The sequence below is a fragment of the Pogona vitticeps genome, chromosome 7, assembly GCF_051106095.1.
Source record: "Pogona vitticeps strain Pit_001003342236 chromosome 7, PviZW2.1, whole genome shotgun sequence".
Lineage (NCBI taxonomy): Eukaryota > Metazoa > Chordata > Lepidosauria > Squamata > Agamidae > Pogona > Pogona vitticeps.
Genome location: NC_135789.1, coordinates 10,209,298 through 10,224,398, shown reverse-complemented (window position 1 = coordinate 10,224,398; position 15,101 = coordinate 10,209,298). Strand labels below are relative to the sequence as shown.

Genomic DNA, 15,101 nt, shown 5'->3' with positions numbered 1-15,101 from the left:
CCCCAGTCAAGGAGCCATAGTAGGGGATCAAACTCCCAACTTCTGGCTCTGCAGGTGGACACCTAAGCCAGTGAGCTATGGTGAGGGCAAAATCCTGTGATATGCAGATTTGTGGTTTTGGATTGAAACTGTCAGAATCCTGCCTGAGACAGTCTCGAAGGAACTGGGGGAGTCATAGTTGCGATTGCAAAACAATGTTCCTATGGGGAAAATTCGCTTCACGACCATTGGTTCCCTGCTTCGGGAACCAAACAGCTGATTGTTGGGTTTCAAAATGGCCACCCGCTGTGCAAAATGGCTCCCCACTTTGTTAAGGACGGATTCCTAGCTATGCAGGCACCAGAAAATGGCTGCCCTATGGAGGATCTTCACTGCACAATGAGGTATTTCGCCCATTGGAATGCATTGAACGGTTTTCATTGCATTTCAATGAGTTTTTAAATTTCGCTTGACGACAATTTCGCTTAACAGCGATTTTAACGGAACGCATTATCGTCGTCAAGCGAGGCACCTCTGTACACAAAAAGACCCATTCTTGTTCCTAAGGATTGCTGACCAACATGTCTTTTTATGGCAAGAATTAAGTTCTACTCATTCAGAGCACCGACTGAGCTCGACAAAATGATTGAGAGCCTGACTGAGTGGACACTAGACCAGGTGATGCAGGGCTGAATCCAGACCTTGTGTAGTTCGAGCCCCACTGGGACGGTCCTTGCCTTAGCTGACTCTGGACTGACACAGTGCTGGAGGAGGGTTCGATCTGCCATATCTTGGCTCCTTCTTTACTCCATCCCTTCCTTGGTTCTTCAACTGGCAGATCTTAGCCAGCAGAATGGTTCTGTTAGAAGATCTCAGTGCCAGCTGATCTCTGAAATCAACCCAAACGAGTGGGTTCAACCATCACAAAGACCTTTCTGCCAGGGTCAGTTATCTACAGTTTGCTGGTAAATGAAATCTGACTTGGGAGTAAGTCCCATTGAACCCTGTATCACTTCCTTCAGAGTAAACTTACATATCATTGCACTCAACATCTAGAGCCAACCCTGTATTTTCTCTTTAAAAAGGTACCATTCAGTTCTAAGGAGGTTTGGGGCTCTTTCACAAATATTTCTAGGCTTAAATTCATCCTCACTTTTCTGTTTGCAGAATCAAGACCGTCTTTCTATTCCAGCTGGCTGATAGCTCAGTGGGTTGGGAGCCAGAGGTTGGGAGTTCGATTCCCACCTTGGGCTTCCCAGAGAAAGAGCCAGCCTGGGTAACCTTGGGCCAGCTACAGAGTCCCAAGAGCACCCCCAGAAGAAGGGAAGGGGAGACCACTTCTGAGTATTCCCTGTCTGGAAATCCCTAAAAAGGGACACCATAAATCAGAACTAACTTTATGGCACACAATTATAATTATTATTATTAAGCGCTTCTCCCAATCAAAAGGTTGGTTTCCCTAGGTTTTCAGAAACTGGTGCCTGTCAGAGCTGTAAGGAATAATGGAAGGCCCCTAAAACTTCACTTAGGTTATCGTCAGGCAGTAAATGTGCTCTTCCTTGCAAAATTAAACACCCACTCAGCAAACGGCAAAGAAAGTACATAGCTAGCAAGTGGGAAAAATGCATTAAGTTCTCACTGAGGAGATTGTTAGCTTTGCTATGGAGAGAAAAACAAAGAGGTGTTTGATGCTCCGACATTATGACGGGCCAACTTGCACTCGTCCTTTGATGAAGAGAAATGTTGGAGACTATTGAATGGGAGAGTTAAGCCTATGTAATACATCTCGGCTAAATTGAACTGACTGAAAGAGTTCCACACAACTGCCTTGAAAGCAACTTTCCATTCTGTTTGAGCACGGCTTTAGAGAAGGGTGAACAGCCTGTAGGAGTGAAGCTTTCAGCCAGCACTTCACCCGACTCCATGCTGCCCTTCATCTAGTTTCAAAAGTCCTCTGTGAATGAGCCTTCTCTGAAAAAGCAATCTGAACTTTCCCCAAGTAGTTGGTCAGACATAGATGAAGAGGGGGAAAGTGGCAGGGGTCGAGATGGGCACGAACCGGTTCGTCTCAGTTTGTCCAGACAACAGCACAGGTGGGCTCTTCCCCTCACTTGCCTCCTCAGCTGATCCAGCCACTCAGCAGGCCCAGCTTGCTTGCTTTTCCCACCTCCTCGGCTAATCTCCCAGTCAGGAGCAAGAGCACCGGCTTCTCTGCCCAGCCCTTATCTCTGATTGGGAGATCAGCCAAGAGGGCGGGGCAGAGAAACCTAAGCTATTGCCCAGCACCGGAAGATCAGTTGAGGAGATGCAGGAAGCTAGCAAGCCAGGCCTGGGGAGTGGTGGGTCGAGCCAGAGGGGGTGAGGGAGGGGAACAGCACCACTGGTGCTGCCGCCTTTATGAACTGGGATGGACTGGGATGAACCAGTTTGTGCCCATATTTGTGACAGGAGTCACAAATATAGGATGGGAGGGAGAGAAGAAAGGAAGAGAAGTGAGTTTTGCTTGGCATCAATGATTCTGGCTTTGGCCTTATCCACCCGGCTTCAGACGTGGTGTGCAGTCCCTGATGAAGCCACGTAATCCTTTGCAGAAAAAAAAGGGTTGTTCAGTCCTTTAAACAAATAAGTTTATTAACACTCTATAAGAAGCAATAAAGCGATCTAAGAGATTGAACAACTGAGTTGGTAGCAGTTCAGTTCAATACCGTCATACATACTAGAAACCAAGCCCGGTCAGGAAAGATTGAAATGACTCAGCCTGTTTAGCCTCAGGAAAAGAAGACTGAGAGGAAATGGATAGCACTTTTCAAGGGCTTGAAAGGCAGTCGAACAAAGGAGAGGCAATCCCACGGTACAGGATACCTAAGAATGGGCTCAAGCTACAGGAAGCTAGATTTCGGCTGAAAATCAGGAAAAAAATGTCTTAACTGTTAGAAGAGTTGGAACTCATGACCTCAAGGGGAGGTGGCGAGCCCTCCAATGCTGGAGGCCTTCAAGAGACAATGGGACAGCTGTCTGTCAGATCTGCTTTGACTTGGATTCCTGCTTTGAGCAGGAAGTTGGACAGGATGGCCTAACAGACCCCTTACAATTCAGTGATTCTATGAAACCAACATCAGAACAGAAATCATACATTTAAAAAAAACAGAGATTTACACTCCAAATATTTCCTTTTTTTTTTCTATGCCATCAAGTTGGACTTAGAGTGACCCTAACAGAGCTTTCAAGACAAGTGAGATATTTAAGGGGCGGTTTTACCAGTTTTAATCCCCCGGTGAGTTTCCATGGCTGAGCGGGGATTTGAACCCTGGTCTCCAGAGTCCTAGTCTGTCACTCTTTCCACTATCTCCCTTCCAAATAGTGGGGATGTGTAATTTGCTTTTTTTGGACTCCAGCTTTGGGAAGGTTCCCTGCACAGATCTACACCTAGAGATACCTAAGACACCTACCTTTCACTCACCTGGAGAAGGACCTAGCGTCACGAAAGCAAAAAGGGAAGCTGTTTTCTGGGTGAGATAGTTCATTGGGAGGTGCCCTATAGAGCCTAAAAGGAAGATAAACAACTCCCAAGAATCCCCAAGAAGCACTGGGGCAATTTACTTGTTTTTTGGAAGGAGAATCATGTCCTCACGCAAATAGATGGTTACAGATGCTTTTGGCTGCTTTGAGTTAGGAAGAGAACTTGCTTCTACTTGTGATGTGATCATCCTATAATAATAACGACAATCATGTGCTGTTAGGTCAGTTCTGAGTTATGATGATCTTTTCTGGGGTTTTCCAGGTAGAGAAGACTCAGAAGTGATTTCCTCTTGCCTCCTCCTGGGGTGCCCTGGGTCCGTGCAGCTTGCCCAAGGCTACCCAGGCTGGCTCTTCTCCTTGGGAGGCCCATTAGGGAAACAAACTCCTAATCTCTGTCTCTACAGCCAGATCTTTATCTATCTATCTATCTATCTATCTATCTATCTATCTATCTATCTATCTATCTATCTATCTATCTATCTATCTATCTATCTATCTATCTATCTATCTATCTATCTATCTATCTATCTATCTATCTATCTATCTATCTATCTATCTATCTATATCCCGCCCATCTGGTATATTTTACCACTCTGGGCGGCTAACTCACTGAGCTAGCCAGCCAGCTGGTCATCCTATAGGAAGGTGCTAACCATCTTTGTGTATTGTCTTAGAAATGTATTGCAACTTACAAAGGATCCCAGCGATAATAAAGATACACCCCACTTAGTGTTCCACCCAGGATTACTATTAGAGAATCCAGTTCATTTTTCTGTCCCTGATTTGTCTGTGTTGCTTTGTTAGCATCTTCATTAAAGCTTCCACATTTGTCAGGATTTGTTAAAGCAGCCACGAGATGTACAAACCAACTAATTACTAACAGGGGAACTGACAGGTATGAAAGCGCACCTCAGCAGTGACAGATTGCTCAATATTAATCAAACGTTATTAGGTGTTATGGCTGAAAGGCATTCTCCCGCTAATGAAGACATGTGTATGAGTCGGGTCTATGTTGCCTTCCCTCCACAGCTTTCTCTTGACACTATGAAGGTTTCAGCGGAAGTCTTCCTTCCACTTCCAAGTTTATGGGAATTCCCAGATGCCCTGGTTGTCATGGAGATCTTTTCATCCATCCGTGTGAATGCCTCCCTGGAGTTTTCCCGTGGCAAGCCAGACATGTAGGAAACTACAATATTCAAGCTCTTGGAAGCGGGGACCAATGGAGTGGCGGGCTCACAGAGTGTCTTTTTGCACCATGCGCAGCGGGTGGTGGCACAAAGCAAAGCCGTCAGAGCATAAGAGAGAGGGGCCTTCCCCTGACTCCAACAGACACCCATAGCGGACTTTCCCCCCATAATGGAGCATGAAAACAGTAGACCATGTGCTATGCCTTCCCAAGAGAGCCACAAAACCATCAATATTCTAGAAACCCCCATTTGTCTAAGTTGGACTTGTTTTTCTGGTGATTCGCACATGTACAAACTCAACCGCTTTGGACTGGAAGAGGAAAAAACCCGCTGAAATGTAGAGGGTTTTTTTTCTAACATCAAAAAGGAGATGGTTATACCCCCCCCCTCCATCCTCACTGAGGAGCAGGTGTATAGGTTCAGCCTTGGTGTATGTGCTCCCTTAAACCTGCAACTACCCCTTACTCTTCTAGCCTTTGCTCCAACCTAGATAATATGGTGAGCACATCGTTAGAAGCAGAGAGCTTCCTGGAGCGCTAAAAGACATCGGATTGTCCTAGCAGGAGTTCACCTCCTTCCCCAGCTTTTCACCTTAACTTATTTCTTGTCTTGTGATTAGCCATCAACGGGAAAGCATAAGCTTCATTTCCAGCTGGAACCAGGCTTTGAAATAACTATGTGCCTGGGGGGAAATAAAGCCCCCCCCCCCGCTTCTTCCTTTTTTCATTACTCTTCAGTCTGAATGCCTGCTAAGTCTCCATCTCTCAAATGTCACCATTAAAGTGAGAAATTTCAGCTTCTGTATATTTATTTTAGGGTAGTGTTGTGTAGTATGGGGTGCCATAGTGTACAGTATTTCTATTCTGCCTTTCTCCCAGAGAAGGGACTCAAAGGTAACTGACAAATTAATTAAAACAAGCTGAACTAAATGCTCAATACATCACACATTTCAAAAGGAATTAAACCTATAATAGCAATTAAAATCTAAATACAGTATCTAAAAGCAGAAGAGAGGCTCAGACTTGCGTACCAACCAAACACGCTCGTGATGATGACAATGAGGCTAAGAGATGGGCCTCCATGGAAGATGTGAGTAGCCAGCAAAGGCTCATATGGGAAGGTCTAGCCTTAAATATCTACAGCTGAAAAAGGTTTTAGTCCAGCAAGATCTGGAGCACACATCCTTCCATTCATTTTTGCCAACCGATCTAAGGCTGCAGCATGGAACCCTTTCCCATATAAAGCAGTTTGCGCCTTGCCTGATTAAATGTGCGCACCAGTTTCGAGTCCATTCTTCAGCTTCCCTTTCAGCAAGCATGGGCTTGTGTGTTTGAAATGTAAAGACGCGAGGGATTTAAAGAGAAGAGTCGTCCTGCCAAGCTTCCGAGAGCTTGTTTCAGAGAGTTGCAAACATCTACTATTTAATATATATATATAAACAAAATAGAAAGGCCAGCTCTGGACACAGAATGGGTTGCAAAGGCCCTTTCCTGTACCTTAGAATAGTGGTTCCTAATCTTGGGAACCTCCCGGTTAACCTTGGACTACAACTTCCAGAAGCCTCCACCACTAGCTGTGCTGGTCAGGAGTTATGGGAGTTACAGCTGAAGAACACCCAGGTGATGCAAGGCGGGGAACAACTGCCCCAGAATTTAATCTGCCCATTTTGTTCATCTAAACTCAACCCAAATCAGACTGATTTGGCTTGTAATGGGTGATTTGAATGAATCCAGTGTACAGATCTAATTTGGGGCACTATAGATGCTCACCTATGCCCTCAGGCCATGGGGTTCCCCTCATTCCAGGTCAACACCCTTGGGTAAAGCAGATCTACCTTGAAATTTTGACAGCTTCAGGGGGAAAAGATGATTACCGACTCCTTTTTTGTTTTTTGTTTTTTAAAAAGGTTCTATACTCTATTCTTGACATTACAATAAACTCCCAATTGGTTTATTGAGGAAGCAGAACTTCTATCTACATTGGGATCTAGCCAAATCTGGAGCCGCATGGAACCAAGCCCTAGGAGGAAAGACTGAAAGAACTGGGCTTGTTTAGCCTTGAGGAAAGAAGACCGAGGGGAGAGAGGAGAGCCCTTTTCAAAGAATTGAAAGGTAGACCTACAGAGGAGGGGCAGGATTTGTTCTCAATCATCCCTGAGCACAGGACACACAACAATGGGGTTCAAGTTACAGGAAGCCAGATTTCGGCTGAATATCAGGAAAAACATCCTAACTGTTAAAGCAGTATGACAATGGAACTAATGAATTAAAGAGATGGTGAGCGCTCTGACACTGGAGGCATTCAAGAGAAAATGGGACAACTCTCTGCCAGCTCTGCTTTGACTTGGATTCCTGCACTGAGTAGGTGGTTGGACTCTATGGGCACCTTCCAGTTCATTTATTCTAAGATTTTTTGATTCCATGACTTGGCCCCAAACTCCAATGCTGCCTGCGGAACCATCTGCTTCTAACGGGCTCTCAGGCTTTTGGGAACTTGCAACTCAGCTGCTGAATCTCATCCCCAGTCGAGTCATGTCCTCAAATTATAGCAGCTTCTACAAATGAAGTGAGAATTCTCCTGCAATGTTGTTCCCTCCAAATTAGCATTTATACAGCACAAATTAAACTGGATAAAGTTAAACATATATTTACCTTCTCCTCGGAGCGTTACATGGTGCTGATGGAGGGGGCAGAGTGGCGGGAAAGAGATGGGGAGAACGAGAGAGAGAGAGAGAGAGAGAGAGAGAGAGAGAGAGAGAAGATGCATTTTTTTAAAAAAAGAATCCTAATGTTGACATTTGTGCAACAGCTTTTCGGGCTGATAAGGAAGCATGAATGATTCATAAAAATGAAAGAACAAAGACGTTCTAATTCACCATCCCAGGAAATGTGTAATTTCCTTATGCGAATTAAAATATGAGTTTATAACTAGGGTTGAGCCTCTATACCCCCTCCACCCAGATTCTCATCTGGCGACCTGCCTTTGGGGGTATGCCTTCTTATAGGAAATATGTTAGATCTATAAAAGGGGGAGAGATGCAATGTAAGGAAGAGAGCACCTTCTACTACCTGGTTTTGTTCTTTTATTGGGAGAAAGCCGGTTTGGAAATCTCTCTCATGCGATAGCTGTAGCATTCATAACTCAGAAGGTACGGCAACAGAAATATTTCCGAAATGAAAAGCAACGAAGAACCTTGTGATTGAAGGCTGAGAGTTTTATTTTGGACAGCGCCTTAGCTCAGTGATTTAGGTGTCTGGCTGTGGACCCAGAGGTTGGGAATTTGATTCCTCTTGGTGCTACCTGGGACATAAGTCAGGCTGTGCGGCCTTGGGCAAGCTGCACAGTACCAAAATGAATGGAATGGGGAACGGCTTCTGAATACTCTCCTCCTGGAAAATCCTGGAAAGAGTCGTCATAAGTCAGAATGGACTTGATGGCACATAATGATTATTATTATCCATAGACTGCAACCTCCTTCTTGGGATGTAAGACAATGCTTAGCAGTGACCCTTAGAATTTTTTACAAACTGACATTCATCTCTCCTTCCTTGGTGACTTTGGAGATAACTGTTCAGCCCCTTTTGAAAACAGCAATTTGCCATCAGCCCAATGAAAGTTTCAGGAGCTCTCCAAGGTGCTGAATGTGTTTGTTCAACACCTTGAAGGGAGCTTCTATAAAGTACACAGGAAAACCTGGAGTGGACTTGCTACATATACAATAGCACTCACCAAGAATGATGGTCATGAAATGAATGATGGAAAAATAAATAAATACAGACCAGGAACTGGGTCATTTCTTGGTTCATTTAGGGCATTTCAGGGAAACATGCCTGCCCGGAATGAAATCAAATGCCGAACTACTATTCATAGGATCCTATAGCAATGGCATTGGAAGGGGCCTCAATGGCTATCAAGTCCAACCCCTTGCTCAAAGTAGGAATCCAAATCAAAGTAGATCTGACAGGAGGGTTGTCTAAATTTCTCTTGAATGCCTCCAGTGTTGGAGCACTTCCCAACATCATCGGTTCCATTGTTGTACTGCTCTAACAGTGAGGATGTTTTTCCTCTGATATTCAGTCTATTGGCGATTTGTACAATTCATTTGGGGGCATGTCGGTCCTAGTCAGACAGCCTGGTGCCACTCACTCAGTTCCCTGGGCAATGCTGAGGTGGGTGTAGAGAAAACGTCGTGTAAGACTGATGTCTGGTCATGCAACCAACCTAGTCCACTCTCTGGGAGAAGCTGGTTATAGGAGCCACACCCTGGGCAGCTCAGCTGGTGTTTTCATTTTTTTTGTAGCAGCTGACACGATGTCTCAATTCCCATGGCATGAATCAGTTGTTCAATTTTTTCCCAAGCCAGCTGCTAAAGAGCACTTTCCATGGCAAATCTGCTTTGCAGGTGCTATAACTTAGACGTCCCGAATCCAAACGTTTCCAAACCTGGGCAGGGTCGGGAGGAGAGTCAGTAGAAGACTTGCTGTGAGTTTAGCAGCTCTAACTCATGGAACAGCAAGTCTACCACTTCCAGAAGTCCCAAATCACAAAAAACCCACAAAACTATGCATTTCATCAGAAAGCTGGTAGTTCATGAATAGCGACAAACCATCACAAACCACTGTTTTCCCAGTTCTCTAGTCTCCAACCTCAACTGCTTCAGTCAATGAGACATTGGCTGGAGATCCTTCTAGGTCCCATACATGTCTTCCTTCTCACTTTCTCTGCACAGCCTTTGTAATCCAATTTTCTGTCACATCCTTGCCACTACCGCCTCCCCCACCGCCCGCCCGCCAGCTACACGGCATATTTCTTCACCCGCTCAAAAAGTGTCTGTTAATGGTGCCATGGATTTATTCTGCCACTACAGCTCTGAATAATGTATTCGAAAGATAAAGAATGACTGAGTAACACAGACCCAATTGGCTGTTTTATACTTCTCCAATTTCTCAGCTTGCCGAGCTGAGAACAGCAACAGGGCTTGTCAACTCATCCTGAAACAGAATTTTCAACACACACAAAAAGTGTTTTCATTTGTTTTCACCTCTGCCGGGTTGCCTTGAAACAGACCGGATTGTCTGCCCATCCATCCAACTTTTGAGTAGAACCAACTCTCAGAGGGGAAAGCTCGGGAAGAGCCTGGGTTCTTAGCTCTCTTCCCTGCCTGGATACTAGATCCAGAAAACGCACATATCTACAGAACGGAAATGGGCACAAAACGCCATCATTTTAACCTATGTGCCCGTCAACCCACTTTGTGCATAACTTGCCTCCTGCTCCACCAGGCTGTGTCAAGGCAGTCCTCTCTTTTTTAAAAGGGTTCATGATGGAATGGTCACCTACCATTACAGATGGGCAGGATCTGGAAAACCAGTGGTTCATGATCGTTTCTGGTTCGCGGCAACCCATGAACCATCACAAACTCCCCTCAAAGTGAACCAGTTCATAGTCCATTTTTTGGGTTCGTGATTGGGGGGGGACACAGCTCACCTGCCCCTACCCTTCCCACTGCCTCCATCACATCCCGACATGGTCTTGCCACTACTTCCACCATGGCTGCCATGATCGGAGACCTTCCAGGAGCCAGGCCCGTTGCCTTTGGGTGTGTGCCTGTGCTATCATCGGTGGGAAGGGGGACTGGCAAGCATCCATTTTGCCAAAAGCAAAATGAAGCACTTCGTTTTGTGCTTCATTTTGTTTTGTGCAAACCTGGATCCCCAAAGTGGGTTGCAAAAACTGAACCCGCCCCATTTGTTTTTTTGTTCTGATTCGTGGTTCGGTTTGAGCCCATCTTTACTTGCCATCAACAACAAAGAGGATGAACACTGACCCTAGCTGGCATCAAAATGCATATGCTAATTCGTGGCCCCAGCTACAGATTCAGGGATTATTTCTGTGATTCAAAAGCAATTGCCAATCCACGTCATTCATGGGGGGAAGGCAATGGGCAGCCTCGGGTTCAACTCCCATTATTGCCCAGGGCCGGAGAAGACCTCTTGGGCCCAGAGAATCTTTAAGGACGCTTACTACCAGTGAGGATACAGCCTTTCTCTTCCTGTTACAAGTGAATGGAGATAATGTTGAAATCCAGTACGAAGACGGTCAAAATCCTTTGATCCTTGCGCAAGGTGTCTTGGAAACCACACCATGCAGAACACTGTCCCAACACTTTCCCAAGTAATAACATCGAGAATCATCAATGTTACTCCTCTGTTGCTTGGGTCCAACTGTGAAGGGGGCACAAAGGATGGTCACAGGATCCCAATGATGGAAAAAAAAGAGAGAGGGTCCACTAACTTCCTTTTTCTCCTCCATTTTGGCTGCCATGGCAAGATGAGACAAAGGAATTGTAGAATCTGGTGTCTTCCCTTGCCTTTAGCTGAGAGTCCAATAAAAGGCTCTCCCTCCCTCCAGGACACCTTAGATTCATGCAAACTCATTCAAGTATCTTCTGCTAGACAAGCAAAGCATGCAAACAACAAGCCCTGAAGGACAAAAGATGCAAAGAACCCATCCTGTGCTTTAGATTCCGAAACAAAGCTGCAGTCATCCTTGTTTGGGAGCAGTTTATGTGATCACACTATAGATGTGATTGTTGTGCCCAAAAACGAGAGGGAAATTTGTGTCCCAAAAGCTAATTTGGGGGCAAAATGTCCATTCTTTATAATGTGAGAATTCTGTCAAGAGTGGTACAACATTTCTTACCATTCTTGGCTGCAAGTAGAGCACTATCAGATCATCTCCTCTTCCTCACCATTCCCAGGAGTGGGAGAGGGATGTGGCTTTCCCCTGCTGAGATAAAAAAAAAAGAGTTACGATTCCAATGCCATGGGTCATCCCTCTTTCCGTCCTTGTCTGATGTGCATGGATCCTCGTGCACACGTGCGGCGTACACCCTCGCACTTCCTCCCAAATCTCTGCCTTTGGCTCTTTGTGGCCTGGCTGAAAGCAGAAAATTGCAAGCCTCCAGTTCTTTAATGTTAACTTTCACCTTGAATGTGCTAAGAACTTTTTGAAGAGATTTTTCTAAAACACACACACACACATACACACACACCCATCCCTCCCACCTGCCCTTGATGTTGCAGATCTTCTGGGAGGGAGAGCAATGGGGAGGAAATAAAATGAACCTTGAGTAAAGATTACAAGCTCACCCAAGGACATTCTCTTGCCTTTTTCACAACTGGCGAAACCTTGGCTTGTTCCCCTGATTTAGCAGGTTGGGAATGCAATTGTCCATGAAAGCGAAGTTGCGATGGTAGCTGGAAGACTTGTTTAGGCAGGGGTTGTCTCTTTTTCCCCCACCCCCATCAAGCAAAGGTGGTGGGCTTTGTCAAACAGGAGTCGGAGCAAAAGATTGATCTCAGCATCAGCGCTACAGTGGCTGAGCTTGCCATTCCCTCCCTGATCCCGCCTGAGAGAAGCATTACCTGGCCCACTTCCCCGATTGCAAGGGGGGGGGGAAGATGGGCCTGTAACTGGATGAGATTTCAAATGGGTCAAAGACAAGAAAGGATAGGTCATGGTGGCTCTTCTCGGTTGAACGTGATTCATCCTCCAAGCTGAATTTAAGAACATAACAGACTCCAGAGGTGGATACCTGTTTGTGAATTCTTAGCTCCTGCTAAGAATTCACAATGGGGGCACTCGGGAGTCCTCACCCCAAAGAGGTGGCTGCAGAGCCCCCAAGGAACAGCTAGGGGGTTGTTTCTGGGTGGTCCCAACAGTTGGGTTCATTTGGAAGAAGAGTCAGGTGTGGACGGTGGACACTGGTCAACCACATGTGGTAAACACCCCTTTTCACATTCCTTTGCAGCATATCTCACCTTGACTCTGCTAAAGGCACCACAGGTCTTCCTGTGATTGACAGGTCCTTCCTCAGACGCCTTTTGGACCTCCTTCCCTTATATCGTCTTTGATTTGGATTCCTGCATTGAGCAGGTGGTTGGACTCCCTTGCCTTATAGGTTCCTTCCAACTCAATTAATCTATGATTCTAGCATCCCACCCTTTGTGTCCTGGCTAGCTTGATGCATTTGGTCTGTCAGCCCTTGCCCTTCACCTTCCCTGCCAACTGCTGGCTTTGTCTTCTTTTTCTCCTGGCCTTCCCTTCCTTTGATCTTCTGCCTTCTCCTCAGCTTCCTCCATCTATCCGGCGCTCTGCATCTCCTCTGTTACTCCTATATATCTTTCTTCTCTGCTTACCACTGCTTCCCCAAAACACTTCTCTTTTTTTTCCCTTTTGCATCCTATTGAATGTGAATAGTTTTGGTATTTGTGTTCCTCAACAGTTACAATCAGCAGAATCAGTGCAAGTAAAGGTCTGGTGTAGGAATGTAACATTTCTTGGATACTAAAGTTCTCAGTTAATTAGTGGGAAAGGCTTGTTACATCCTTCTAGGACTAAAAAGCTCTGGAGAAACAGAAACAGGAGACATTCTATGAAGATTGAAAGTATAACAATTATCTGCTTCATCAGCTCAAGAGCTCAAGGTAATAAGTGCAGCGCTCCTCTAAGACATCTCAGGAGAAATAGTTAAGAGCAGAAAGAGGTAGAGTGGAGCATACTAGATGCACTGAAATATATGGTCAGCCCAGGAATTTGTATTTGGTTCCAGATTTGTAGCTCGATGAATAGCTCAACGGTTTGGGTGAAGCCAAAGATTGGGAGTTTGATTCCCTGCTGTGACTCCAGGAAGAAGAGCCAGCCTGTGTGGCCTTGGGCAAGCTGCACACTCCCAGGATGCATCCGAAGGAAGGGAAACGTAAGCCACTTCTGTGTATTCTCCACCTGGAAAACCCTGGGAATGGTCACCTTAAGTCTGAATTGACTTGATGGCATACCATTGTTAATTATACCAGATTTGTCCGTTTGCAGCAGGCATTTAACTGGTGCGCACCTCTGCTGACGAAATGGTTATCCGCACGGGGAAGGGCGTTTTGAATAAACATAATAGTTGCTATCAGTGCAGACCGCTCTGTACAGGGTTCACAGGGAATCTTCGGCATTTCATAAAATAGTTGCTTTTATTCAATTGCCTCCCATTTACAAGCTTTTAAAGAGACTTTCTGCTGAGCGACCACAAAGAACCAGGAAGAATTGTGGTTATTTCTGTAGCAAACTCAAAGTGCAGCACAGTCAGCCTACAAGAATGATCAGAACGATGGTTATTCAGAAGGTAATATCTTGGGGCTGAATACCTCCCCTCCCCTACTGAAACGTTACTGATGGACACCTTTCCGAGTGATTATGATTTCCATCAGAGCCATGCCAATCATTAGTGATGGAAGTTTTGATTTCTTGTACTAAGAATCCCACAATTCTCCATTCAAAGGCCTCTCCTAGAGAAAGTGCTATCTTTGAACTGCTAGATAGCTCAGTGGCTCAATTCCCCCACTGGGACTCCTTGATAGCGGCTAGATCGTGATCCATAGGGTCTTTTTCCAGCTGTGCAGTTGTAAGGTGACAATGATGATCACAATTATTATTATTATAAAAACAAAATACTGGGCACAGTCAATCAAAATCATAGAAACAGTGGCTAGAATTATATAACAGATGCAAGTTTTAACCAAAAACCTACGTATCTGTTAAATATCGACGCAGTATGTATGCTGTTCCTAATATTGTCATTTTTTGGAAGCTCTGATGGTGTTATGAGTTACAGAATGTGTGGGTTCCAAAAATACCAGCACCCCCAGGCCTGAAAAGAAGATGGGATGGTGAGCCTTATACAGATCTGCGAGGAGGCGCAAGAGTTAAAGTTTCAATCTCAGCAAGAAACTGCAGGCGTAGAAAGAACATTCTAAATGTGGATTTGTTCATGCAGATCGGGGGGGAAAGGAGGAAGGCTGGCTCTCACCATTGGTCCAGACAAGAAATCCAGACAGTTGTCCAGATGTGGACAGTTTGCAAACTGTCCACGTGGAAGAGGCATTCCTGCATGGCAAGAGGCTGTACCCGCCCAGGAAATCAGGATCTGCCCCCAGCTTGCCTCTGCCCACCCAGGTTCAGCCCGTAGGCACAGCCCACCAGGAAGAGGCCGACAGGGAGGATGGCCCAGGAAGGGATGGTGGGCTTCGAACAGCGCTGCAACATTGCTGCCATTCCTCTTACTGAGGGACTGATCAACCCTCAGGGGAAAGTTCTGTATGTGTGAGTATCTATGCCTGTGAAGTATGGAAGAGACCTCTTGATACTTTTGTCTTACATGAATGAAAGCAATAAATGTTACATGAATAGTGTTTAATCCAAAAATCTGGTGTATGGTCTGGGGTCTCCCTCCTCTCCTGCTCCCCCTCCCCAGGATACTAAGAACATTAATTCCATGGATAACAATAGTCTTATTTCTGAGATCTGCAACTGCTTATAACACTGTGTGGAATGGCTTGATATTGTTCCCAAAGCCCCAATGACTAT

At 45.4% G+C, this 15,101-nt stretch overlaps 1 long non-coding RNA gene across 1 annotated transcript in view; it reads right to left on the bottom strand.

Annotated features, from left to right (window-relative positions):
- The window catches only part of LOC144584030 (uncharacterized), a 38,922-nt gene extending 27,431 nt beyond the window's left edge, over positions 1-11,491 (bottom strand). The window contains exon 1 of the long non-coding RNA XR_013538025.1: positions 11,388-11,491. This is a non-coding gene — a long non-coding RNA (uncharacterized LOC144584030). The remainder of the gene's footprint in view (positions 1-11,387) is intronic.
- Positions 11,492-15,101: the final 3,610 nt, after the last annotated feature.